This window comes from Enhydra lutris, unplaced genomic scaffold (assembly GCF_002288905.1).
Source record: "Enhydra lutris kenyoni isolate GAN:26980312 unplaced genomic scaffold, ASM228890v2 scaffoldscaffold7, whole genome shotgun sequence".
Classification (NCBI taxonomy): Eukaryota; Metazoa; Chordata; class Mammalia; order Carnivora; family Mustelidae; genus Enhydra; species Enhydra lutris.
Window position 1 is genome coordinate 11,409,398 of NW_019154091.1, and position 12,592 is coordinate 11,421,989.

The 12,592-nt window shown below is 41.1% G+C and overlaps 1 long non-coding RNA gene across 1 annotated transcript; it reads left to right on the plus strand.

Moving 5' to 3' along the window:
- Positions 1 to 2,696: 2,696 nt before the first annotated feature.
- On the plus strand, positions 2,697 to 4,816 carry LOC111142246. The gene is made up of 2 exons (XR_002640252.1): positions 2,697 to 2,914; positions 4,061 to 4,816. It is a non-coding gene; the product is annotated as an uncharacterized LOC111142246 (long non-coding RNA).
- Positions 4,817 to 12,592: the final 7,776 nt, after the last annotated feature.

The following is a 12,592-nucleotide window of genomic DNA, read 5'->3' on the forward strand; positions in this document are numbered from 1 at the left end:
CATTCTTTTCTCACCGACTTCATTGTGTTGCAGTCCAAATATTCCTTCAGCTTTATGGGATTATTTTGAGTTTTAAAAGAAGTTGCTTGTCACTCTGCATTTCAGAGCTCTTCTCCTCACTGCTTACACTCTTTTCCCTCCATAACGCACCTATCCAGGGCGGGCAGGTTTAGCAATAAAAAAGTTAGGTCTGAATTTCAGATGAACAGCAAATGATTTTTAAATTTTTTAATGTTCCTGATGTTACTATAAAAAAAATCGTTGTTTATCTAATGCTAATTTAACTAGACATCCTGTTTTTTCAACTTGAACCTTACCCTTACTCCAGCCCATCTCTCTAAACTGTTAGCCCTCAAATTTATTGATAGGCACAGATTTAGAGAGCATCTTCTTTATTCTATAATCCTGGTCATGGAGATAAATGCTAAAGGCTCCATAGGAAGCCACTGCCTGTCAGGCAGCATCTACTTGCTCTCCTCTGACGATGACCCTTCCGGTGGAGTGGGACACTTCAGGCACTGTGAGCCTCATACAATATATGTCTCGTCTGGAGAATGTTTGCTTTGTCCCCTATCTCTTACCTATTTGAATTTTTGACTTCTTTCTCTTTTTTTCTTTTTTTTTTCCCCCTTCAAGAAAACAAGTCCTGTGGGCCTCGTTTGTCTATCGCCTGTCCTGGCTTGGGGTTCGTCCTTTGCTTCTGAGATGAAACCAAACCTAAATTTTAACCTCCTCTAAAAAGAAAAGAAGAAAACCAGAGATGAACAACTGAGCTGGACGTCACCTCCATTGTTTCACCTGCTTGTAGTCTGGTAGGATTTAGAAGGGGTGCAGCCTGGAGAAATGAATTTCAGATTAGCTCCTGTCTGAGAGTTGGCTGCTCTGAGCTCAACAGATACCACAGTTATGGGGCACCTGGGTGGCTCAGTCTGTTAAGCATCTGCCTTCTGCTCGGGTCATGATCCCCGGGTCCTGGGATTGAGACCCACATTGGGGGTCACTGCTCCGTTGGGGGGGGCCTGCTTCTCCCTCTCCCACTCCCCCTGCTTGAGTCCCCTCTCTCATTGTTCTTTCTCTCTGCCAAATAAATAAATAATATCCTAAAAAAAAAAAACAAAAAAAACAAAAAAAAACCAGAGACCACAGTTATCATCAGACTGGTAAACACAAAATGTGTAATTTATTTAATTCAAGACTTTTATAGGTATATGATCGTGCCAACGGATACCGTTTTTTAACCTCAACCTAACTGAATTGAAATACCTGATACCTGAAATCAGCAATTTCTAAAGTAGTTTAATATGCAGCTGCTTTAAAATGTGCCTAGCAAAATGTCAGAACCTACTTTCGAAGAGAGCTATCTGCTGGGACACCATTTATTCTCACTCGTAACTTTTATACGATCACCTCTCACCAAAGCAAACTGGTTTTCTGTAACATTCTAAAGAGATGTTATCCACAGAAAAAGCTGTACTATTTCCAGTCAGCATGACCACCTCTGAGACGGGTAACAGACACTGAAACTTCCATGACACCCACCTCCAGTGTCCATTGCTAAATTGATGAAACAAGGAGGCCATTAGACTGAGGTGGTTCTAATAGCTTAGCAGCCTATGCAGCAAACCAAAACCTAAGCCTATAAATGCTTCAAGGTTAAGAAGATGAAATCTAAGGACAACCAGTCAGAGCCAACTAGGATTTTCCCAAATAAACACAATGGTTTAAGCTATAGCTAATTTAATACTTTCTTTGTTTTGCTTCTGCCTCTTTTCTGTGTTATTTTTTAAAGATTTTATTTATTTAAGAGAGAGTTAGTGAGAGAGAGAGAGAGGAGGGGCAGAAAGAGAGGGAGAAAGAACCTGAAGCCCACTGCACGCTGAGGCAGAGCCCAACGCCGGGGCTCGATCCCATGACCGGGAGATGTGGACCTGAGCCAAAACCAAGAGTTGGATATGCCAAATGAGCCATGCAAGCACCCTTGCCTCTTCCCTTAAAAGTCTAGCTCCTAGATTCTGGTGGTAGAGTACTCCTAACCACTTCAGGTCTGGTACTGCCCTATTTGAATTGATTTTTGTCCAAATGAACTCTTAAAATTTTTAATATACTTGAGTTTAATGTTTTAACACTATAAAGAAGCCATTCATAGACCTGGAATTTGTATGCACACAGATTTGGACGTAGACCAGATTATTATTCCCCAAGAGCCGAATCTAAAATTGGATGTCCATTTGTACCACTGGTATGTAAAGCCCACTTTGCACAGAAACACACAAATGTTTCTGAAATCGGCATGTGCCTCCTTAGGGGCCAAGGGAGAGTGCCTGGGACTTGCAAACAGCATAGGAGCCTGTTGAGGCCCATCAGTAAGTCAGAGGCTAGGGAACACTCTCGGGCCTGAGACCCGAGGCCACAGGAGGAGGCCATTAGACTTAATAATCCTGGTTAAGAAACGTCCCTGCGTGCCTGTCCCCTGCCTGCATGTCATCCCGGTTACTCAGGACCAGTCGCACTGACTTCTGAGTTATTCCTGATTTAGGCCTGGCTGGGTGGTTCTGTCCTGTTTTGATTATATCAGCTGGTTTTGGTGATCTCATTACTTTGTTAATTAAATTTTTAGCTTATTTTAATCTCCTTTTAATAGTTCACATCTAACGGTTGGGGAAGAGGAAGTAGCACCTCAGAGACTAGCGTCTGCCCCAAAGGTGGCTCCAGAGCTTTCCTTCCTGTGCTGCAAATTATATCCTCTTGCTAGGCCTGCCGGAGAACCCCAAAGACGTGAGCTAAAAATAAGCATCCAGGTAGTTTAGGAAGACCTCCTTTGAAATTACCCCTCTGGGGAGAAATGCAAATAGCCCTAGGGCCTCTGGGAATTGCCAGAAAAAGAAGAGCCCCTGAGGCTGCTCACTGCCCGAAGGTGAGAACTCACCCCTCTTCTGTCCTGTGTGTGTGTCAAAGTGTACTTTCCGCATTAGTTATCATTTGGGATATAATAACTCCTTCTGTGGTCTCTTTGGGCACAGGACAGACCCTGAAAGGAATCTTTCCAGATGTTATTATCTGTGAGGTCACCTATTCTTGCTCCTTTGTCTGTACGATGTTAATGTAGCTACGTTCCCCAAACACGGGTCCTTCTAGGTAAATGGAAAACTCGGAAAATGCCAGCTCTTTGTTTATTCAGTCTGGCCCAGTCCCTTAAGGATCTCAGTTCTGTTAAACTTTTACAAATATTTTTGCCTTGTTGTCATTAGTGTTTTGTTTTTTGATTTTTTTTTCTTCCTCTTGGGTTTTGGCAAGAGGGTTTAAATGTTCATGCCCTCAAATCTATGTTCCTTATTTGGATATATTTCCACAGCAGAGTTTCTGGCACTTTTGCTTTAAAACAATCCACTATGAATACAAATTTTAAAATATACAACCAAGATTTCAAACAGTGTAAATAGCTGTACTGGTCCAGACCAGCAGAGCATCTCACATCGTCCAGCAGTAGGACAACAGCTGACAGAATCAGGGACACACTTCTTTGATCTCTACCATACGCACACTCGATGCTCCGTGGGAAACCCTAAGCATCCTTCTTTTTCTCTTCTCCCTCTTTCCTGAAAAAGTCAGTCCTAAGGAAGTGAAGCAGAATTGAGCAATGAGTTTCTGGGCAGGGTTGTGGGGACGGGGGAGCTGGAATGCAGAGCTCATGTGAAGAGACAAGGACATATACCTACCTTCACTATATACTTATAATTCTTGCTCATGGTCCACGGGTGTGGCAGGATATTTTGTATTCTTAACAAAAAGTTAATTATTGAATGAAAAGTCTTTGTTATTTAGGATGCTATTGGTTATAAGGGATAATAACATGTTAAACTAGCTTAAGCAGAAAAAAAAAGGAACTTACTGGAAGGCTTTTGGGGTCTCTCACATAATCTAAGGGAAAGGTGAATGACCAAGTCCAAAAAGGGCTAGAAGGCAACAGAGCCTAGAACAACCCAGTTCAGGAACTTAAATGTCCCTGGGTGTTCTCCTTGCCTTTCACTTCTGTTTCTCTTTGTGTTTTCTCTTTCTCTAGAATGGTCTTCTTCGCAGAGTAGGAGAAAATTGCCACTGATGTCAAGATTTTACTTGCAACACATACGACTGCAGGAGAGAAGCCACCTTGATTTCCAGTGTTTCCAAGTCCAGAAATGCCAGTGAATAGATTCACTGGCCAGGCTTAGGCACCGAGTCATGGCTGCTCCTGCACCCTTGGATGGAAGTGGGAGAATAAGGACATGAGGAAGTATTCAAGGGATTTCCCAGAATAGAGATGCTGTGTTATAACCCCTGAGTATCTAAAAGGTAGACCTTCCTACTTCTCTCCATCTCTTAGGGGTATAGGTCGTCGGTTCTGCTTTAAACTTATCCTGACTTAGCACCATTCTCTGTAATAACTCTACCCTCAACTCCTATGGTGAACTCAAGAAAATGACTTTTATCAGAAGTGAGAATGCCTCAGTGTGTTGCCTTCTGTGTTACGTGAACTCTGTAAGAGAGTGTCAAAAGTAGGATGCCCAAGTATAAGCATATTTTTAATGAATAAATTTGACCAGTTATTTTCCAAAAAGATTGCAGCTAATTGTACTTCCATGAACAAAGTGTCAGAAAATGCCATTTCCCTATACACTTATGGGCATTGGACATCATTAATCTTTTTAATATTCATCAGTCTGATAGGTCATAAATGGCATATTGTTTTGTTTGCATTTTCCTGACTACTAATAAGACTGTACATCTTCTATAATTGTGATCCACCTTCCTTTGTTCTCAAATAAATTGCCTGTTCCTATGTTTTTCCTTTTCTTCTCTTGTTTGCTTGTTTTCACCTTGCAGGATATTAATTTGTGTGAAGATATTAATTTAACTCATTACATTTAAATTTTTATTTACTATACTTATTATTATTATGAATCTCTTATTGGTCACATGTCACTATTTTTTTTTACCCATCATTCATAGCAGCTTTGTTTAAGAAACTTCTCACAGAAACAACATACACATATGGTCATATGTATTAATCTTTTCCTTTATGGTTGCTTATTTTCCTAACTTATTTAAGAAAGATTTTCTACCCATTCTAACTCTTGTAGTTCTACACACTTCCTAACTCTTCTTCGGCTGATTTTTATTTTTATAATGTAGTCCACATGGATTTGATTTTGTACATGATGTAGCAGTCTAACTTTTAGCTGGAAAGCCAGTATTCAGGGTATATAAAATAAATAAATCCCCACCTTTCCAAACATAACCTCAGAGGAGTACACAGTTGATGTTAACATTGGACTTTTCCCTAAGCACATAGAATTCTTTGAGATGTGTGTGTGTTTACATATACACACACACATATGCACACACAAATAAACACTATATATAGAGCAAGGTCAGTTTTTGTTTTATTCTCCTTCAGTTTGCTTTCTTTGCTTAAAATTCTGGGAAGGAACTCCAGACTACTGGTATATGGGGCTCTAGTTCATTCCTTCGGAAGACACAATAGCGATCTATATTAAGAATTGACAAACCTGGTGCATTAAGGCATGACCAATGAATGAATGAACTGCTCCCAGCTGAAGTCCCCAGGGTAAAATCTTCAGCTGCCCCAGCCCCCAAGTCCTGCTCTGCATAGTCAAATCTCCACAAAGTTCTGTATTCAACTCTCCTAGGACACAGTCCTAGTATCCACCTCTATCTTTGAGAAGGGTAACCTTCTCGTGCACCTCCTTCAGTCAGTCCCCTCCACAGAAGCTCCACATTCTGAGCCAGCTTTCTTAATAAGTTGCGGGTCTGGTTTCTCCATTCACTATTTTGCACAGAAAAGGGGTGTGGAAAGCACCACTGTTCTCCTGCTGACCCTTTTGATCCTTTTTTTTTTTAAATTTATTTATTTGACAGACAGAGATCACAAGTAGGCAGAGAAGCAGACAGAGAGAGGAGGAAGCAGGCTCCCCGCTGAGCAGAGAGTCCAATGTGGGGCTCGATCCCAGGACCCTGGGATCATGACCTGAGCTGAAGGCAGAGGCTTTAACCCACTGAGCCACCCAGGTGCCCCCCTTTTGATCCTTTTTACTCTATGGGGGTTTTGACAGTGGATATAGTTAAAAATAACTGAAGACTCCTGCAATATTTCTTGATCTCTCATCAATCTTTGATTCCATAGGCGGGTACCATTTAGCCAATACATATGATTTTGATATTGATTCAAGGTTTATCCCTCAGAGCTTTTACTGCCACAGAATCTCAACTGGGGTTCATTTACTCTTCAAATATTGTACTGAACCATACTTTACTAAACATGGTTACCAAACAAGGTGGTAAGTGCTGTGGATACATTGTGAGCCAAAAGAGTCACCAAGCTGGGTAGTTATGGACTTCTTTGAGTCACTTAGGCTACATCACCAAAGGGGCTTAATTCCTAACCTAGTCTTAATCTGTCAATCAGGAATTTTCTAAACTGCTCCAAGGAGGTCACACGGGCCCTCTCTGTCCCTCCTCTCCACCAAAAGAAGATGAGGTAATCCACCCAATAAGACAGCCTGCCTAACCCCTAAGGGAAAGTGACTTGCTGGAAACAATCTTTTCTTTTGCTAATAACGTCTTGCCCCACCCTCCTTCTATAAAAAGCTTCCACTTTTGCTCAACTCCGAAGAGCCTCTCCCTACTTGCTTCTGGTTAATGAGTCTCTTAATAAAGCCAATTAGATCTACTAGGTTGAATTTTGTTGTTGTTGTTGTTTTTAACAACACTAGGAATAAAAAGTTACCTGATAGTCATATGATTTTGAAGAGTTTTACTGCTGAAAAGTCATTAACTGATCATTCATTTTGTAACTGAGCATTATATTTCTGAGCATAGTATCCTATAGACAAAACCTGAGGATCCCAGGACTCAGCTAGGGGGTTAAAAAAAAAACAAAAACAAAACTGAACAGAACAGACATAACTCCCTGCCTCTAAGAAGCTTATATTCTTCACAATCTACATGGATGATCATATTGTTCACAAGGTAAATTCTTTCATGGACTCTGGGTGGCTCAGGTCGTGATCCCAGGATCCTGGGATCCAGTCTCATCAGGCTCCTTGCTCAGCAGGGAGCCTGCTTCTTCCTCTGCCTGCCTCTCCCGCTGCCTGTGCTCACTCGCTCTCTCTCTGACAAATAAATAAATACAATCTTTAAATAAATAAATAAAGGTAAATCCTTTCAGCTCACAGAAGGTGCATTTTGTTCCTTATATATAAGTCTATCACAGCACAGTGCTCATAATCAAAGCCCAAAGAAAGTACAGTTATCCCATTAAAGGTTTGTTTGCTTAGATGGTTACCATATCCTCCAGAATCTCTGTCAAGATTACCTCTTTAATGTTTCTTGATCTAGGTCAGAGATAGGCAAAATATGGCCAAGTACATTACCTCCTGCTTTGTAAATAAAGTTTTATTGGAACATAGTCAGGCCCATATTGTCTATGGCTGCTTCTGTGCACAGATAAGGAATTGGGAAAAAAAAAATCTTTTTGCTCACACAGCCAAAAGTATATACTATCAAGCTCTTTAGAAAAAAAAAAAAAAAGTGTGCCTATTTGCCAATCACTGATCTGGATTTCTGGGGCTTCAAGCACAGTATTATTGAACATTTGACCAGATGTAAAGAAGCTTCTTGAAAGATGTGGACTCAGTTACAGATATTCTTATAGCTCTCCTAGAAAGGAAATAAGGGATAGAACTTCATAAAAATGGATCTTCACTTTCTAATTCTCATCTTAATACCAGAATACCCATTTCCCCAGTGCTTAGCAGGTGTAACTCTTAATGTGCAAATATGTCTGTCACTGCTTTGCTTGAAATTCTTGTGTGACATCTCCCTTATTCTTTGGATACCATTAATGTTTTTAAATGTAATCTACAAGGTATCTCAGGCTCTGACCTCACCGGCTGTCCCAGCCTTATCTTTGGTCACTACCCTTATTCTCCCCAATAGGAGCACAGGTTCTGCTTTGGGCTCACGTCTTCGTCCTTTGTAAATTCACCTTCTTAGTCTACAGAGCAACTGTAATGCTGCCCGGGCCCCACCCAGCTTAATTCCTATGCATCCTCAGACTCCTGACTAAAGACACTGATGTGGGAAAGATTTCTTTGATTGTCCCATTAACTAGGACTGACTTTCATAGGCCCTGTATTTTTCTTTCACAGTGATTTTCAGAGTGGCAGGTAGGTACTTCACTTTTACTGCTTACTTAAAGTCAGTCTCCCTCCAGATTCCATAAACTGTGGGACAGGTCTTTTCCTGTTTGTGGATTTATCTACAATGCTTAGCCATTACCTTACTAGTCAAGCCAAATTTGGAATGAATTTATGAATACCATAGAACACATACATCAGATATTTAGCAGTGAACTTGTTCCCAGCTCTCACTGGAAGACTCAAATCAAAAATGCACACTATGTGTTAGGGCACCTGGGTGGCTCAGTAGGTTAAGGCTCTGACTCGGATTTGGCTCAGGTCGTGATCTCAGGGTTAAGATGGAGCCCCAAGTCCAGCTCCCCTAAGCATGGAGTCTACTTGGGATTCTCTCCCTTTCTCCCCCTCTGCCCCTCTCCGTGCTCTCTCTTGCTCTAGCTTTCTCTCTCAAACAAACAAAATCTTTAGAAAACTTGCACTACCCGTACCCGAAGTGTGTTTCCTGAATGTTTTACAAAATTTTACAAAATTATGTTCTGTACTATAAATTGATAAAGTTATGGGAGTTTAACACTAATAAATTTTGTTTTCTTTTGATGACATCCTTTTTTCTTTCTTTTAAGTTAGCAAAAGCAATGTACTTTGTTGTGTTTCTTTTTTCCAGATATCAAGAAGTCCAAGAGTAAATGCATTGCTTATTTACCACTGTGTTCTTCAAACCCAAATTCTTGGTTAAAAACTTCTTCCTACTTTCTTTACATGGCTTATTAGGACTTTCATTTATTTTTTTTTAAATCGTTTAAATATTTGCTTCATGTCAAAATGCCTCGACTTTGCATAATTAGATCTTGCACCTATATAAGACTCCTAACTTTTCCCATTGGAATAAATGTAGAAAACTATGTAAACAGCGCCTCTTTGGCCATATCGGGACAACTGGTAAGAGTGGAAGCTACGATCTGACTCAGGAAGTCTGAGCATCCTGATTTTAAAATTATATGACTGCCTGGGGCTGGAGAAGAGGGGACAAGGAAGAGCGATTCTTAAAGTCAATCAAAAAAAAAAAAAGCAACAGAATAAACTAGAGTAGGTCATCCACTGCTCATGGGATTCACACAGCATATGAATACACTGCGTCAGCACCGGGGCAAAATTCAGCTTCCTGTGCCATCGGTTAGGGGCACAGCCTAACATGTAAGCAGTTTGAGAGGACCTCCTGGGTCACTTCTTGCTTCTCTGGCAGGCTGGTTTTCAGGTCACTTATCCTGCCTTCCTAAGTATGGGGGCAAAGGGGTGGTGGGAGACAGGGGTAGGAGGTGACTTAAAAGAGCTCATCTGTTTAGGAGTTGGGGCCGGGGGGAACTTAATCATAAGCTTGCACTTTCTTCAGATGATTAAACAATGAGTGTTTATGAAATCAAGAAAAATGTGTTTTCACCCCCAGAAGTTTCCTTTTCAAAGACGTCTCTGTGCATTCTGGCTAATTTAATAAGAGCCCCATAGGGTGCTTATTTTTTTTTACACATATATTGCCAAAGTAGTTCCTGTTTTGGTTTTAATGTGTTCCTTCTTTTTAGTGAGATGAAAGAGAACTTTCTTTTAAAAAGACCTGTTTGCTGATCATGTTTGTTCGAATGAGCCTAAATAAAGCTTCTGTTAAGAGTTTAACCGTTTAGCTAAGTCCTCTGGGCTAAATTACCTGGCGGATTTTCGTCCTTAGTTGGACTATGTAAGTGGAGTGCTTTTATTACCCTCTTTCTAACTTGAAATTCCTGCCTCCCCCAGGACTTCTCTGAAGTGAATGTCTTGAGGAAGGAACTCTTTCTCTCAATCCAGTTGATGTACTTTTTTTGCATAAAGATACAAGTGCTCTTGACTCATGGTCCCTACCAGGTCCATGTTGCAAGGACGCTTTGTTTCTGCAAGGCAGAAAGCCATGAAGAGAACCATTCCTTGAGGGCTCTAAGGGTGTATCTCTGACTAGTTTTACAGTTTGAAATTGACTCATGCAATAACCAGTGCGGCCAGACATTAACAGCATGGAGACCAACCTTTGCGTCGGAAGGTCAGCAGCACAGTCAAAACTCAAAATTGGTTTCCAGAAGATGGAAATGTTTTCCTACAGTGCACTGGATGAAAAGAGTTAAAGAAAAGGCCTGTACTACAAAATATGCAAATATGGAACGCTTTCAACACAAGCACTAATGCCAATAAAGGAGCCTTGGCTTTCATATTCAATTAATTCAACCAAATCAAACTGCAAATATCATCTAAGCGGTAGATTGCTTCCTCTTCATTTAGAGAAAAACAAGTATTTACTAAACAAATGGATAAGAACACAAGATAATGAGAAGCCTCTTGGGTTATCTCCTTCAGAAAATAAATGCAATTTGACATGCAAATCTTAAACTTTTTTTTTTTTTAAATCCCCCCAGAGGACTTTCTCTTCTTGGCTAGAATATTCTTTTTAGGAATTTGGATCAGTCTAACTTGCTATGCGCCGTAGATGAATACGTTCTAAGTTCCTTTTTCCAAGGGGAAGTGCGGCTGAAGTACATCCAAACCCATGATAGTTTTCACGACCGTGCTGGGCATCTCGATGTAGGACCTCTATATTTATTTGTTTATTACACTTCCTTTTGCCGTTTGAATATTCCTTGGTTTTAGTTGACTATCTTGTGTCAAATGAGTTCTGTGACATCACTTCGTACACATGAATGCTAATCTACTTTGAGATTTTAAATTCAAGGTCAAGTTGCTGCTTTTCTTAGAAGTGAAAATAAAACTGTGGACTATGCCAACATTTGGTTAGATGATTATTTTACCAAGCTTCCGGAGTATTTTCTCTCTTGAGAGTAACATGTGGACATCATTATCTGTTCTGGCTTGCCTAATGTCTCAGAATCTGGGAAGAATGCATTTTACTCAGACTATAGAACTTCAGGGAAGCAAGCAACGATTCCCTTAAAACTTAGTTGATACTTAAAGGCCACTTTTACCTATTAACTGGGTATCTTGACTTTTTTTTCTTTTAAGACACAAGTTTTCTAACTTGAGATAGTATATGCCTGGATAAAAATTTCATTGGTTATAAGTTATAGAATTTTGCCACGACTTTTTAAGTTTCTTTTTTTTTTTAAAGATTTTTTCTATTTATTTGACACACACACACAGAGAGAGAGAGAGAGAGAGAGAGAGAGAGACAAAGAGATCACAAGTAGGCAGAGCAGCAGACAGGAGAGAGAAGGGGAAGCAGGCTCCCTGCTGAGCAGAGAGCCCAATGCAGGGCTCAATGCCAGGACACTGAGATCATGACCTGAGCAGGAGGCAGAGGCTTAACCCATTGAGCCACCCAGATGCCCCAAGTTTATTTCTTTAAGTAATCTCTACACCCACAGTGGGGCTCGACCTCACCACCCCGAGATTGTCACTACTTTTTAAAAGCAGTCTTTCTGAAACCTTAGGATCTAGATAGCTGGGCCCTACCCCTGGAGTTTTTGATTTAGTGGGCGTGGAGCCAAAAGTTTACATTTCTGTCAATTTCCTGGGGCAATGCTGGGTTGATAATGGGGTGGGAACCGCTGAGACATCCCAACCCCCTGTCCTGTTAGTTCGAGGGGAAGGAGAGCCCTGTGTTCCATATTCAGAAGGTTAAAAAATACTATAGGCCGGGATGCAAACTTGTTAAGAACTTCGTAATGATTTTTTAAAGTTCACAATTTTCTGAACTCGATTCTTATCATCTGTCTCCCTGTGACCACTGTTCAGCCTTAACACTGAACTAGGTCTTTGGCAGCTGGGAAGATTCAGATAAACATCTAAGAAGCCTGAAGCCCGGTGGAGACAGAGTATATGGTGGTAACTTTACAAAGAGCAAAGTAAATGGAATCAGAGGGTTCTGCAAATAGGAAGGAAACAAGGGGTCATGGAGGGAGGTCTGGCTTTGAGAAGTGGCCCTGGCGCTTAACAATAGAAAGTTCAAGGAGAATTCCTGGAAGGCCAGTGATCAAGTTCCAGTGCCCCGCTGAGATGGACACAAAACCCGCCCTTCTAGCAGCCCTCCTGCTCCTTCCACCTGATGCCTAGCGGTCCCCCTTCCCCTCAGTTGCTGGGGAAGGGGGACAGTGGGGCTGACTCCTCCCTGGTTCCTCCTGCTGGTTTAGGCCAAAGGAGAAGTGAGGTGCTTTGATAGTCTGACATGGAAGGCATTCTTGCTGCTTTCTCTTAACGGCCCCTGGGGATGATTTTCATTCCAGTGAAATTATTTTATTTGGCAGATGAATGTTCTAATATGTCCTTTGGTTCACTTTTTCAGGGAACCTTTTAATGAATGTCGCTCTATTTTCCTGGTATGTCAGCCATGAGAGGTCTCCTCAGCGGCCTCGAGTTTTGTTTGT